Genomic DNA, 13,742 nt, shown 5'->3' on the forward strand with positions numbered 1-13,742 from the left:
GCCAGGACTGGGCGGCGCCTGGCTTGGAGAATCAGTAACTGCCAGGTAGGGGATGGAGCACTCCCATGGCCTGGTTGCGCTGAGGAAGGAGTTGTGGTTCATCTGGATGCTGCCGACTGGGTAGGATTTAGGATTTGCCTGGACTGAAGTGGGCGGGGGTGTTGTCGGGCGGGAGGGCAGGTGTTCGGGGAGGTGGCAAGAGGCAGGAGGAGACGATCGCAAGCTGTCTTGAACCCCTTTTGCGTCTCCTTATCTCTTCCTGGGAAGGAATATGGGGGTGGGAGGTTATCCAACTTCTAGTCCTTTTCTGCCTGGCAGGTCATCAAAGCCGAATCCGAACTTGAGTTCTGTGCGGCGGATTGCAGAACTGGTAGGGCGAGGGTCTCCCGGAGGAAATGTAAGGGGGGTAAGAGGGGTGCAGGAGGCACTATGGCTTGCGTTCAGAAGATGGGAGAGGGAATTTTCCGCCTGGCGATAGTGGAGGCGGTGGAGTGGAGGTATCAGGTTTTCAGATGAGGCTGCTTCCAATCCTTCCTTTCCTTCCTTCGCGTCAGTCTTGAGGCCCTGAGGACTGGGATCTGCGACCCCCAGTGGACAAAAGTCGACTCTACCCCAGAGGCTAATTTTCTCACGTCAGGCACCTGTTGAGAGGCTGCAAGTAAAATAAAGGCGAACGCTAGTTTCCGAGTTCATGTAAGAATCAGAGAAATAACGGGGGTAAACTTTGACAAAGGGGTGTGATTGAGACCTGAGGTCATGAGATTAATGGGTTCTAATTACCTCGTGCGGGGGGAGGTAATAAAGGGGAGGGGCAGGTGGCCTGTGGCGTCCTGACGATTTTTCATGCTTTCTTTTTCCGAGAACTAAACATTGTCAACTCTAATATATCTATAGCTCAACTTGCTTCAAGGACAGCAATGATTTTCATTTAATAATTTTCCATTTAATCCCTTTACTATATGGTCATTTCTGTCTCTTATATTCCTAGGTTTCCCTTTATAAGGATTAGTCAGATCAACATTATATCTCTAACAATGTCCGTTAGCTTTTTCACTCTCATTATGCCGAGAGAATTTAATGGAATAAACCAGATTTTATATGTGTGTGTGTATATGTATGTGTGTGTGTGTGTGCGCGCGCGTCTGTGTGTATAAAATTACTCAACTTTCAAGTAGTCTTGAAAAAAGATAGGTAGGAGTTACCTTATTTCCCTTCATCAGTCAGCAGTGTTTTCTTAACATAATGGAAGGGGCAGGAGATATTCCCACCTACAACTCAGGATTTCTATGTCCTATGGGTTCAGTTGTGTCCCCCACCCCCCCAAAAAAAACACCAAATACATTCTGTTGGACTCCTGACCCCTCATCTCTCTCCTACTTGAAGATGGGTTCTTTACTGGGATACTGAAGTTAAATTACATTCATTAGGGTGGGCTTTAACCCGAAATGGCTAGCATGCATTGTGCCTATCAAAAGGGGAAATTCAGACAAAGAAACATGCATACAGGGAAGAAAATGTGAAGTAGCATACAGAGAAGTGGGCCATCTACAAGCTGAGGAAAAAATCCCTGGAAAAGATCCTTCCCTCTTACTACTCAGAAGGAAACAATCCGGCTGCTGCTTTGATTTGGACTTCCAGCCTCCAGAATTGTGAACAATTAATGTCTACTGTTTAAGCCACCCAGGTCTGTGGTACATTGTCGGGCTAACAGAGTGAACTTAATAGGGATTCTGTTGCCAAGCAGATCTGATAGCTAACACCTGAAAGAGTGGAAGCAGCTTTGGAACTAGATAATGGATAGAGACTGGAAGCATTTTGACATGCATGGCACAAGAAGCCTAGAAGGCCTTTAGGAGACAGCTGGGGGAAATATGGACACCAAATGCAATTCAACTGAGGGTTAAGAGAAGAATTCTTCGCTGCAGAGAAAGGATCTCTGACATAGAGAATACATATATCATGAACACCGATATGTTGCCAGAACTATGAGTGTTAAAGGTGCTTGTGGTGAGTTATCAGACGGAAACTAGGAAGATGTTACTGGAAGCTCGAGGAAAGGCAATCCTAGTTTTACAGTGGCAAAGTATTAGTCTGTATTGTTTTCTTAGTGTTTTTGAGGAAAGTAAAAATTGTAAGTGATGAACTTTCACATGCAGCTGATTTCTAGTTTTGGAACTCCGGGCACAATACCCCAAAATTAGGACTTCAGTAGTAGGTGTTTCTCCTAATGTTATCCCTCCCCTCGCCCCCCACCCCCTGACAGGCCCCGTGGGTGATGTTCCCCTCCCTGTGTCCATGTGTTCTCACTGTTCTCCCTGTGTCCATGTGTTCTCACTCATAAATGGGAGTTGAACAATTGAATTAATTCTAAGCAAACTGAAATTAGTAGCAACAGCTTTGGCCAAGCTGTAGTTAGGTGAAACACAAAGGATTTGAGAATGACACTTAGGGACTGAATAAAATGGAAAGAGGTAAAAGAAGTCTAGGATCTACTATAAAAGAAGAAATTAGGGCCGGGCGCGGTGGCTCAAGCCTGTAATCCCAGCACTTTGGGAGGCCGAGACGGGCGGATCACGAGGTCAGGAGATCGAGACCATCCTGGCTAACACCGTGAAACCCCGTCTCTACTAAAAAATACAAAAAATTAGCCCGGCGAGGTGGCGGACGCCTGTAGTCCCAGCTGCTCCGGAGGCTGAGGCAGGAGAATGGCATAAACCTGGGAGACGGAGCTTGCAGTGAGCTGAGATCCCGCCACTGCACTCCAGCCCGGGCGACAGAGCAAGACTCCGTCTCAAAAAAAAAAAAAAAAAACTCCTCTTGGGATCCAAAGAGGCTTTGGTTGGGCCTGCAGTATGGGTGCATTTCTCTCTGTGCCCACTCCTGCTTCCCTCCCTTCCATTCCTCAGGGGTTAATTCTAAGTACATGTCATGCACACTAAAATCCATCTCAGAGTCTGCTTCCTGTGGATCCCAAGCTGAAAAGACATTTCTAACTAGAAAAGTATCAGTGTTTACACCAGTGAACTTCACCTTCAAAAAACGCAGGAAGAACATACTTTAGGCAGATGGAAAGTCATCACAAAAAGATAATCTGAGATGCAAGAAAGAATGGTAATGGGCTACATTAGCAAACATGAGTAACAAAAAATCAGAGAATGTGCAGAACCATTCTCATACTGACAAAGCTTATTTTGGTGACTAAAGAAACTAGATAAGACTAAATAAAGCTACTCTGCATCACTGAGATGATGAGAGAATCCAATGACAACAGCTCACGCCCCTGGACACATATTTGAATGTCAAAGAACCAATCCTTTAATTAAGATGGATCACAAGTGGCTAACTGGGCCTAAATTCAAATGGAGCCAAGCGGCCATTTGCTGACTAGAGGTCACACATGTACCCTGAGTTCCCAGAAAACTCACACCTCTGTTCAACTTTGAGGTTTCCAGAGCACACCAGAACCAGCCAATCGGAGCTAGGCTCTATCAACAAATCAGGGATCAGCGTCATTGACCAATCAGAGCTCAGCTGTGCAGGCCTATCAGAACTCAGTGATTTCAATCCTTCGTTTGCATAAATGGGCTTTATTAAGGAGTTCAGAGGGAATGAACTTTAAACCCTAACACTCACTATTAAACCCTACCACTCCCTTCAGTGCAATTGGTTTCACACCCAAGACAGCCTCTCCCAGGATTGCCAAGTATTCACTGGCACAAGTGCTCTGTCCTCCAAATTCCTTTTCAGAGAAATTTTGTTCACACTCCTGTCTCCACTGGCTCAACCAATGACAGAATTACAGTCTCTGAGCCACAGTCACTGGCCAAAAGTGTACGGAGGTGACCCAGGATGCCTCGGTTTGGATATGATTTGTTTGTCCCCACCCAAAAACATGTTGAAGTGTGATCCCCAATGCACCTGATGTGGGCAGATCATGAGGGGCAGATCTCTCATGACTGGCTTGGTGCCATTCTCCCAGTAGTGACTTAGCTCTCACTCTGGAGAGACTGGATTCATTCTCTCGACAATGCGTTAGTTTCCTCCCCTCTAAAGAGGGTTGTTACAAAGCCAGGACATCTCTTGGTTTCTCTTTACACCTGTCCTCTTCCCGTTTGATCTTATCTGCTATATTATGAGGCAGCACGGAAGCCCTCACAGGAGCCAGGGTCATATCCCAGTGTTTCCCAGCCTACAGAACCATCCACTAAATAAATTGCTTTTCCTTATAAATTACCCAGCCTCGGGCATTCTGTTATAGTGACACAAAATAGTTCAAGACACAGAATGAACCAACAAGAGCCTATCTGGGCTGTTCCTGCTGGGCGTAGAGGAGGAAATTGGTGTGTTTGTATGCTATTTGTTTGTTTGCTTACATGTTTTAATGATGGCGATTTGAGAATATTAATTCAAGGAATATATGGACATGCCCCTTGCCTCATCCATCCAATCAAGAGCAGGATTTGGTTGCTACAATTTCAAGTAGGATTTGTGTACCCCAATTTATAGAAAGGACTGTTTAGAATTTCATGTGTGTGTGCTTACCTCACTGGTTTTCTTACCATATTATACCTTTTTAGGTAAAAAAGACTTTTTTTCCCCATCATAATCTGGGACCATTTTACTAACTTCATTGTATTGTCAGGAGAATTTGCTTTACCTGAACGGTCTGACAGGGAGTAACCTTGCCAAGACTGGCCATTTTGAATGGCACGTCATTGGTGTGCTCAATTACTTCCATGACACTTAATACTCAAGTTTGTAAGTCCTGTCTTTGGTTCAGTTGCTACAACTTATTCTGAGGTAGACATGTTTGGGAAATGTTTTGCATGTAATATCATAAATCCTTTGAATGTTGAAATGTTTACATTTTATGGATATATTTTTCCTCCCTAAGAAGGTTGCCTTGAGAATCAATTTTTTAAAGAATTTAGGAATTTAAAAAATACTGTAGCTGTTATGTCTATTTGCAGATTCTAACATTTACAGCATTTTTTAAAAAAGCATCTAAGTATTGTTAAGAATGCAGTTTTAATCTTGGTAAATGTGGAGTATTTGTATATTTTTTTTTAATCAAAGCTCCTTTTTGTGTTGTCTGCTTGGAGACTGTGGCTTTGTCATTGTTCCTTATCCCCATTCACTGAAGGGGTTGATCAGAACTGAGGACAGGAGCCAAACAGCCGGGTCCTTTTATGCCCAGGAGCCTTCAGCTGCCATGTCAGGGAGATCCTGCTCAAGCCAGAGTGGCTTAGCCCAGGATAACAGTAGATTCTGAAATGGGTGAGAAATGATTCACACGGGGCCACAGTCATTCCTCTGGCATAATGGACTTGGGCTCTGGAGGTCAGGCTCTTTTCAAGGATCACGAGATGAAATTGCCTCTTTGGGAGTTTTCAGTGACACCCTTCAAAGTGCTCATGGTGTGACTTGGATCAGCTGAGGTGGGGAGCGGATGAGTTTTCTGGCCTATGGGGCATCTATCTGTGTAACTTTTTCTGAGGGAGGCAAGTAGGCGGGTGTTTAGGTCGGCCAACACCCACTGTGACTGGTTGATAAGATTGCCAAGCAACAGGACCATCCAATCACCTTGAACGCTGTGTTGTGTGTCACTTCATCCAATTAGACCTCAAGTTGGCCCGTGATGTCAATCATGTGGTGACTACAAAAAGCCCTCCCTCTGGTGATCAACAGCCATTGCTACTGGCAGCTGCCTCCAAGATGGCTGAACCTTCCTCTGAGATGACCTCCGACGAAAGCATGAGCACCAAGGAGCCCAAAGCGGCCAATGCCACCACGGCCCACGAGCAGAAGAACAGGCGCTGCCACCCCAACCACCGCAGGGACAACTTCGCCGCCCATTTTCCCCGGGTGCTGAAGCTGGTTCACGAGGGCCTCAGCCTTTCCCGCGAAGCGGTGGATATCATAAATTCGTTCATTCACGACATCTTGGAGCGCATTGCCACCAAGGCCGGCCACTTGGCCTGCTACACCAAGTGCGCCACCATCACCTCCTGCGAGACCACCATTCGCCTGATGCTCCCGTGGGAGATGGGCAAGCACGCCGTGTCCAGGGGCTCTAAGGCTGTGCTCCGCTACACTAGGAGCAAGTGAGCTGCCTCAGGAGTGCCTGAGGACCGAAACCCAAAGGCTCTTTTCAGAGCCACCGCACTTGGCTTGAAAGAACTGTAGCCCACTAGGCCGGGCGCGGTGGCTCAAGTCTGTAATCCCAGCACTTTGGGAGGCCGAGACGGGCGGATCACGAGGTCAGGAGATCGAGACCATCCTGGCTAACACGGTGAAACCCCGTCTCTACTAAAAAATACAAAAAACTAGCCGGGCGAGGTGGCGGGCGCCTGTAGTCCCAGCTACTCCGGAGGCTGAGCCAGGAGAATGGCGTGAACCCGGGAGGCGGAGCTTGCAGTGAGCTGAGATCCGGCCACTGCACTCCAGCCCCGAACTGTAGCCCGCCAAGGCGGGGACCTACTGGAGGGTGGGGGTGGGTGACGCCCTTTTGATTTGAGAACTGTCAAGGAGGCAGGTGGCCTGTGGCGTCCTGACGATTTTTCATGCATTCTTTCCTCAAGAACTAAACATTATCAACTCTGTTTCAATCTATATATGTGGTGCAGTTTTTCCGTGGAAAATAATTCATTCCATTTAGTGATTTTTCATTTAATCTCTTTACTACATGCATGGTCTTTTCTGTCAGTTATATTTCTAAATCACCGTTTATTAGGATCAGTCAGGTCACAGTTGTTTTCATAATGAAGTCATTCACCTTATTCTCTGTCAGTCCTCCACACTTGTACAGTTTCATTATCCGGAGGGTTTTTTTTTTTTTTTTTCGTTATATGCAAAATATAAAGTACAAAAGCACAAATGAGAATCACGAAATTCGCAATCAAACTTGTCAACTTATCTTAGGGTAATAGTTTATATGTATCAGGAAGACAGAAACACAGAAATAGGATAAATCAAGTTTTCAAGAAACAATTTCTGTTTCAAGCAACCATTTCTTTTTCATGCTTTTAGAGTCTCAAATTATTATTCCATTTCATTCACGTTTATCCAGTTCTTCTCTTTTCAAGCCTGTAATCTTTCAAGGTTTAGAATAAGACTTTAAGGTGTGCGATTATGCATGGATGGTGGTACTTTCCAATGATAACAACCCCAGTCCAAGTCTCCGCTAGCACAGCCAGTGAGAGACCTGCAGCCTCTAAACCACAGCCATTGGCCCAGAATGTGGGACGGTTGCTGGAGCTAAAGCATTAAGATCTTACTTGTGCAATTCAGCCTTGAGGTTGAATAGAAACAGATTCGAGTCTTTGACTATGGCTGTCAGCTTGCTTGTTTTTAATCATGGTGATTTAAGGACATGAATCCAGAGCTGGGAGCAGGACATGTGTCTTGCCTCTTGCATCAATTCAAAACAGAAGAAAGGTAGGCAATTAAAAAAATTAGGATGACTGCTTTTTGCTCAAGCAACTTGAATGTTAATATTTATTTTAATGTTGTCTAATTTCATTGTGTTTTCTTCATGGCCCTAATACTTTTTGTTGATTTATTATTATATACATGTATGCTTTAATCTCAAAGCAGTTGGAGATTTTCCATTTTTAAAAAATTGATTTCTAGTATTTTACCTCTGTGGAAAGGAAATACACTTTGTGAATCTATTCTTGAAATTTGTTGATTTGCTTCAAAGCCCAATATTTCATCAGTTTTCTTAAATTTTCCACTCACTGTTTACAAATAAACGTAAATAACCCTTTTATAATGATGTAGGAACCTGTAAATGACATTTTGAAAAAGAAAGTTATCTGTAATGTAATTTGTAAGAGAGCAACTTTGTTCCAGTGTATAGTTGGCAAACCACAGAGACACAGCCTTTGGTGTAAAATAAAGATATGTTCCAAAGAACAAAGGAAGAATTCAAGTTTTATAACAAAATTTCCTTCCCAGGTTCTCTGTCAGGTATGTTTGTGCAAAATGAAGGATTCTAACTCATTTAGTTTTGATAGATGGTAGAACGGAGCCCTGATTCGTCGAGACAGTTGAGCCTTGATGGGTTGAGGCCAGTGAGCTCTGATTGCTTGGTTCAAGTAAGCTCTGGAAGTTTCACAGTTTAGTCTGTTATTAGTCTCTTAGCTTTGTGTGTGTGAGCTCTGATTTGTTGGTTTGAGTAAGTTCTGGAAGTCTCACAGTTTAGTTTGTTATTAGTTTATTACCTTTGTGTTTGTCCGTGTGTGTGTGCCTGCGTGTGTGTGTGTGTTTGTGAGATGAGAGCACATAAAATCTATTCTCTTACCAAATTTTTAACATACAATACAATATTATTACTACAGCTCTACTATTGTAGAAATCTCTAAATTTATTTACCCTGCAAAACTAAAAATTTGCACTCTTTAATCTACATCTCCCCATTTCCTGCCACCCCCCTCCACCCCTGCTAACCACCCTTCTACTCTATTTGTGTGTGTTTGACTTTTTTTCTTAGAGCTTACATACAAGTGAGATACAGCATTTTTCCTTCTGTGATTGGCTTATTTCACTTTATAAACCTGGAGGTTTATCCTCCAGGTTCATCCATATTGTCATAATGGCATTATACCCTTCTTTTCTAAGGTCGAATAATATCTTAATGTGTGTGTATATATCTATGTCTATATACAGATATAGATGTCACAACTTTTTATCAATTCATACATCTATGAGCACTGAGGTTGCTATTGTGAATAAAGCCACAATGAACATGGCAGTACATACATGTCTTGAAAAGATCTACAAAGCCAAGCAGATAATTTGAATTAGTAGAGTGGACCAAGCCTGTTTTGCTGCCTTCTAGGACGGTAGCATGTTGGAGTACAAGTGAAACATTTGTAAAGATTTGAATAATGTTTTTATTGGCTCTGTTTGTATGATGAATGATTCTCCTACACTGCTCGCCCACCTCTAACCACAAAACATCACCAGCATCCATTGGAATGCACATATTATCCTAATCACTGGGTTGTGACCAGTCTAGGTACTCCACTAAAGATATTTTCTTTCTTTGACTCCAGAAGAGAAACTAATAGCCCATGTGATTTCTGGGAAAAGGGATTTGAACAGAACTTTGGAGATAAAGGGTGGGCTATGGGTTAAAAGTGCAATATGATGCAATGCATCCCAAAATGTGGTGTACATGCCTCTTCAGGTAGATGAGATAGTTTTAAGTGGTACACAGATTTGTAAAGAATTTTTATTTGTATAAATATAAGAGGTACAAGTGCAGTTTTGTTACATGGATATATTGCACAGTGGTGAAGTCTGGGCCTTCAGTGTAACCATCACCCAAATAGTGTACATAGTACCCATTAAGCAATTTCTGATCCCTCACCTTCTTCCTACCCTTCCAAGTCTCCAATGTTTATTATTCCACATTCTATGTCCATGGAGGTACACAGATTTTTAAAAACAGTTTATGCAGTTTAGTGTGAATTAAAAATATGTCAATAACATGTTATCTGTGAAACCATAGATATTATTGCTTACAAAATACAAAAAAAAAGTTATTTAAAATCAGTTAACTAAAATAGCTTTCTTAAATAAATAATTGTATAGGTAATATGCACATATGGCAAAAAAAGATCAAACTGTTAGTAGAATGACTAGTTAACATGCTGTCAAAATGCCTAAGAATCAGACAAACCTGGTTCAAACCTCACCCACCACTTGCTAGCCATGTAACTTTAGGCAAGTGACCTAATCTTTCTGAGTCTCAGGGTAAAATAAGAATAATAACAGTACCTGCTTCACTGGGTTGTTGTTAAGCTTAAGTGAGGGGCATTACAGTGTAGTGACGGGGTGCACAAAATCTAAAGCTATATGCCCTGGTTTCAAATCTAAGCTCTACCACTTACCAGCTAAGTGATGTTGAGCAACTTACTTAACCTTTATGTGACTTAATTTTCCCACCTGTAAGTGGGATTATTATGAAGGTTGTATGAGTTTATACCTTTGGAGTGCTTAGAAACATTCTAGTATATATTAAGTGTTCCTTGGAAACAATCCTAGTGTAAGCATTATCTATCTGTTAGATTGAAAATAAATGTGTAGTCTGAACACAGTGGCTGACCGATATAATCCCAGCACTTTGGGAGGTCAAGGTGAGAGGATCGCTTGAGCTCAGGAGTTCAAGATCATCCTGGGCAACATAGCAAGAGACTGTCCCTACAAAAAATTGAAAAAGTAGCCAGATGTGGTAGTGTACACTTGTAGTCACAGCTACTCAGGAAACTGAGGCAGGAGGATTGCTTGAGCATAGGAGTTTGAGGCTGCAATAAGCCATGATTTTGTCACTGCATTCCAGCTTGGGTGACAGAATGAGACCCTGTCTCAAGAAAAGAATAAAAATAAAAAATAAATGTCTATACAACTCCCAAAATTTAGCAAGTTCTCATGAAATGTAACCTATTGATGTTGCTTTGTATTTCCAACACCAAAAAGAAATAAATATACAATCAGCATTTGATTAAGAGGCAGCATTTAATTGCTTAGCATACACAGAGAACTGGCAAACTCCAGCACCTCTCTGCAGTGGGAATTAAAAACAGGTCTCATGGAAGCTGGGTCTTCTTCAAGGACTATCAGGAGTGAGGTCAGAGAGAAGCCCCAAGTTATCTTTCTGTATTCTGCTAAGGTAAGTGTGGGCCATTTCAATTTACAGATGAGGAAATTAGGTCTCAGAGAAATTAAGCAAGCTGCCCAATGTTATGAAGCATATAAATGATAAAGCTAGACGGTATGCTACCTTTCTAGAGGAACCTACATCCCAAGCAGAGGAATTTAGAGTTTGTCCAGTGAAGTGTGGAGATAAAATGGGTATTTTATGGAAATTAGTATAGTAGAGGTATAGTGATGATTAGAGTAATATAACAACAATATCATTAGTTGCGATTCTACCATTATTGGGTACCTCTGAAACATTCTTAGATATCCAGTCTTAAAAAACTCTCCTGTGATACCACATCTCACTTTTGCTACTTACTGACCAGTATCCATTTTCTGTTTTTAATTCAAATTTCTTTGAAAGAGTACTCTGTTTATATGTCCATTTCTCATCACCCACTCACTCCTCAAACGACTGAAGTTTGGCTTTTCTTCCCCAACCCATCCCTATCCCCCAACACATACTCCAACAAATCTACCCTCGTCAACCTTCAGATACACACATACCTTGAACATATTGTGGGTTCAGTTCCAGATGACTGCAATGAAGTAAATTATCATAATAAAGTAACATAAATTTTTTTGTTTCCTAGTGCATATAAAAGTTATATTTACACTATACTGTAGTCTCTTAAGTACACAATAGCATTATGTCTAAAAAACATACGTAACTTAATTTAAAAATACTTTGCTGCTAAAACATGCTAATGATCCTCTGAGCCTTTAATGAATTGTAATCTTTTTGGTGGAGGAGGGTCTTCCTTTGATGTTGATGGTTGCTGGCTGATAAGGATGGCAGTTGCTGATGGTTGGAGTGGCTGTGGTAGTTTAAAATAAAACAGCAATGAAGTTGGTCACATCAATTGACTCTTCCTTTCATGACAGATTTATCTGTGGCATGTGATGCTGTTTAACAGCATTTACCCACAGTAGAACTTCTTTCAAAATTGGAGTCAGTCCTATCAAACCCTGACATTGCTTTATCAACTAAGTTTATGTAATATTCTAAATCCTTTGTTGTCATTTCAACACTATTCACAGCACCTTAACCAAGAGTAGATGCCATCTCAAGAAACTACTTTATTTGCTCATCCATAAGAAACAACTCCTCCATGCTCATGGATAGGAAGAACCAATATTGTGAAAATGACCTTATTGTCCAAAGTACTTTATAGATTCAATGCTATCCCCATCAAGCTACCAGTGATTTTCTTCACAGAACTGGAAAAAATTACTTTAAAGTTCATATGGAACCAAAAAACAGCCGCATTGCCAAGACAATCCTAAGCCAAAAGAGCAAAGCTAGAGGCATCATGCTACCTGATTTCAAACTATACTAAGCTGGAGGCATCATGCTACCTGATTTCAAACTATACTACAAGGCTACAGTAACCAAAACAGCATGGTACTGGTACCAAAACAGATATATAGACCAATGGAACAGAACAGAGACCTCAGAAATAACACCACACATCTACCACTATCTGATCTTTGACAAACCTGACCAAAAAAAAAAAAAAGAAATGGGGAAAAGATTCCCTATTTAATAATGGTGTTGGGAAAATGGGCTGGCTATATGTAGAAAGCTGAAACTGGATCCCTCATTACACCATATACAAAATTTAACTCAAGATAGATTAAAGATTTAAATGTAAGACTTAACACCATAAAATCCCTAGAAGAAAACCTAGGCAATACCATTCAGGACATAGGCATGGACAAAGACTTCATGACTAAAACACCAAAAGCAATGGCAACAAAAGCCAAAATTGACAAATGAGACCTAATTAAACTAAAGAGCTTCGACTTTGAAGTCTGAAGTTTGCAAATATGCCTATAGATTTTTGGAATTTACCACTTTCTTATTCTGTATCATTAATGTAATATTTTAAATTACTATATATATATATTTTTTTACATTAAATATTTTATTTTAATTTAAAACCTATAATAAATTAAAATAGACAATATCGTAACGCAACGCTTTGGCTCTGCCTGGAATTCTGAGTCATTTTTCTTGCATAAACCGCACCCAGAAATGCATTCTTTATGATGTATCATTTTGTATTCTGTAAAGCCAAGTAAGTCCTTAAGGACATGCATAAGAAATCTAAGTGCAGAATCTTTCCAGATTTTACACTTTTTTCCCCAACTTTTACAATTATCTTACTAAAACCTCATCACTAAATTTCATATATATTTTTAAGCAAATCACTTTAGTTTGTGTTTCTACAGGATTTATCTTCAATTTCATAGAAAAACTATGTTGATAGTTATATTTTGTTTGTTTATTGTATATATATACATTGCTTAATTATAATAACAGCTACAACAAACCAAAACAGATTTGGAAACAAATGAAATGCATTAGTCAAAATTAATCAGAGGAGCTGAACAACACAACTGGTAAGTGTGAAAGCTATCCTCAACTCTAGTGAAAACACTATTTTCAGATAGTCATAAAAATTGTCCATGAAAACACTGACCAAGTTTTAGACAAAAAGAAGTCACAATAAATGCCATAATGGAATAAATTTTTAATTAAGAAACAAAACTTAAAAAGTCCCATATGACTGAAAACTAAACATTATATTTCTAAATAAAGATTGAATTTAGGGGTAAACATCCTTAAAATAGTAAAATATTTATAACTGAATAATATTAAAATCCTGTGGGTCAACATTTTGAAAACCAGAAAAGTCAGTATATATAGAAAAATGTATAAATATACTTACTAGGAAACAGGAAAGATTGCAAACAAACAAGTTAAATATTTTGTCCGAAAGTTGTAAAAAACATTGCTCAAATATTAATAAAAAAGGAGTGAAATAATAAAAATAATGCCAGAAATCAACAAGATAGAGAATAAAAATAGAAAAGATTAGCAATACAAAAAGTTGGTTTTACAAGAAGAAAATTAGATAAAGCCTAGCAAGATAAATTAAAAATCAAAAATAGAAAATGCAAATAAACAATACAGAGAATGAACAGGCCAGGTGTGGTGGCTCAGCCTGTAATCCCAGCACTTTGGGAGG

The 13,742-nt window shown here is 40.5% G+C and overlaps 1 protein-coding gene across 2 annotated transcripts in view; it reads left to right on the forward strand.

Annotated features, from left to right (window-relative positions):
* The window catches only part of RAB9B (RAB9B, member RAS oncogene family), an 85,156-nt gene that overhangs the window by 149 nt on the left and 71,265 nt on the right, over positions 1-13,742 (forward strand). The window contains exons 1-2 of one of the 2 annotated variants that reach the window (XM_023201551.1): positions 61-120; positions 319-370. The exons of the other annotated variant lie outside the window; for it this stretch is intronic. The gene's annotated coding sequence lies outside the window, so the exon portion shown is untranslated. Of the gene's footprint in view, positions 1-60; positions 121-318; positions 371-13,742 lie in introns of those variants that run through there. 2 annotated transcript variants of the gene reach the window in all.

This window comes from Piliocolobus tephrosceles, chromosome 12 (assembly GCF_002776525.5).
Source record: "Piliocolobus tephrosceles isolate RC106 chromosome 12, ASM277652v3, whole genome shotgun sequence".
Lineage (NCBI taxonomy): Eukaryota > Metazoa > Chordata > Mammalia > Primates > Cercopithecidae > Piliocolobus > Piliocolobus tephrosceles.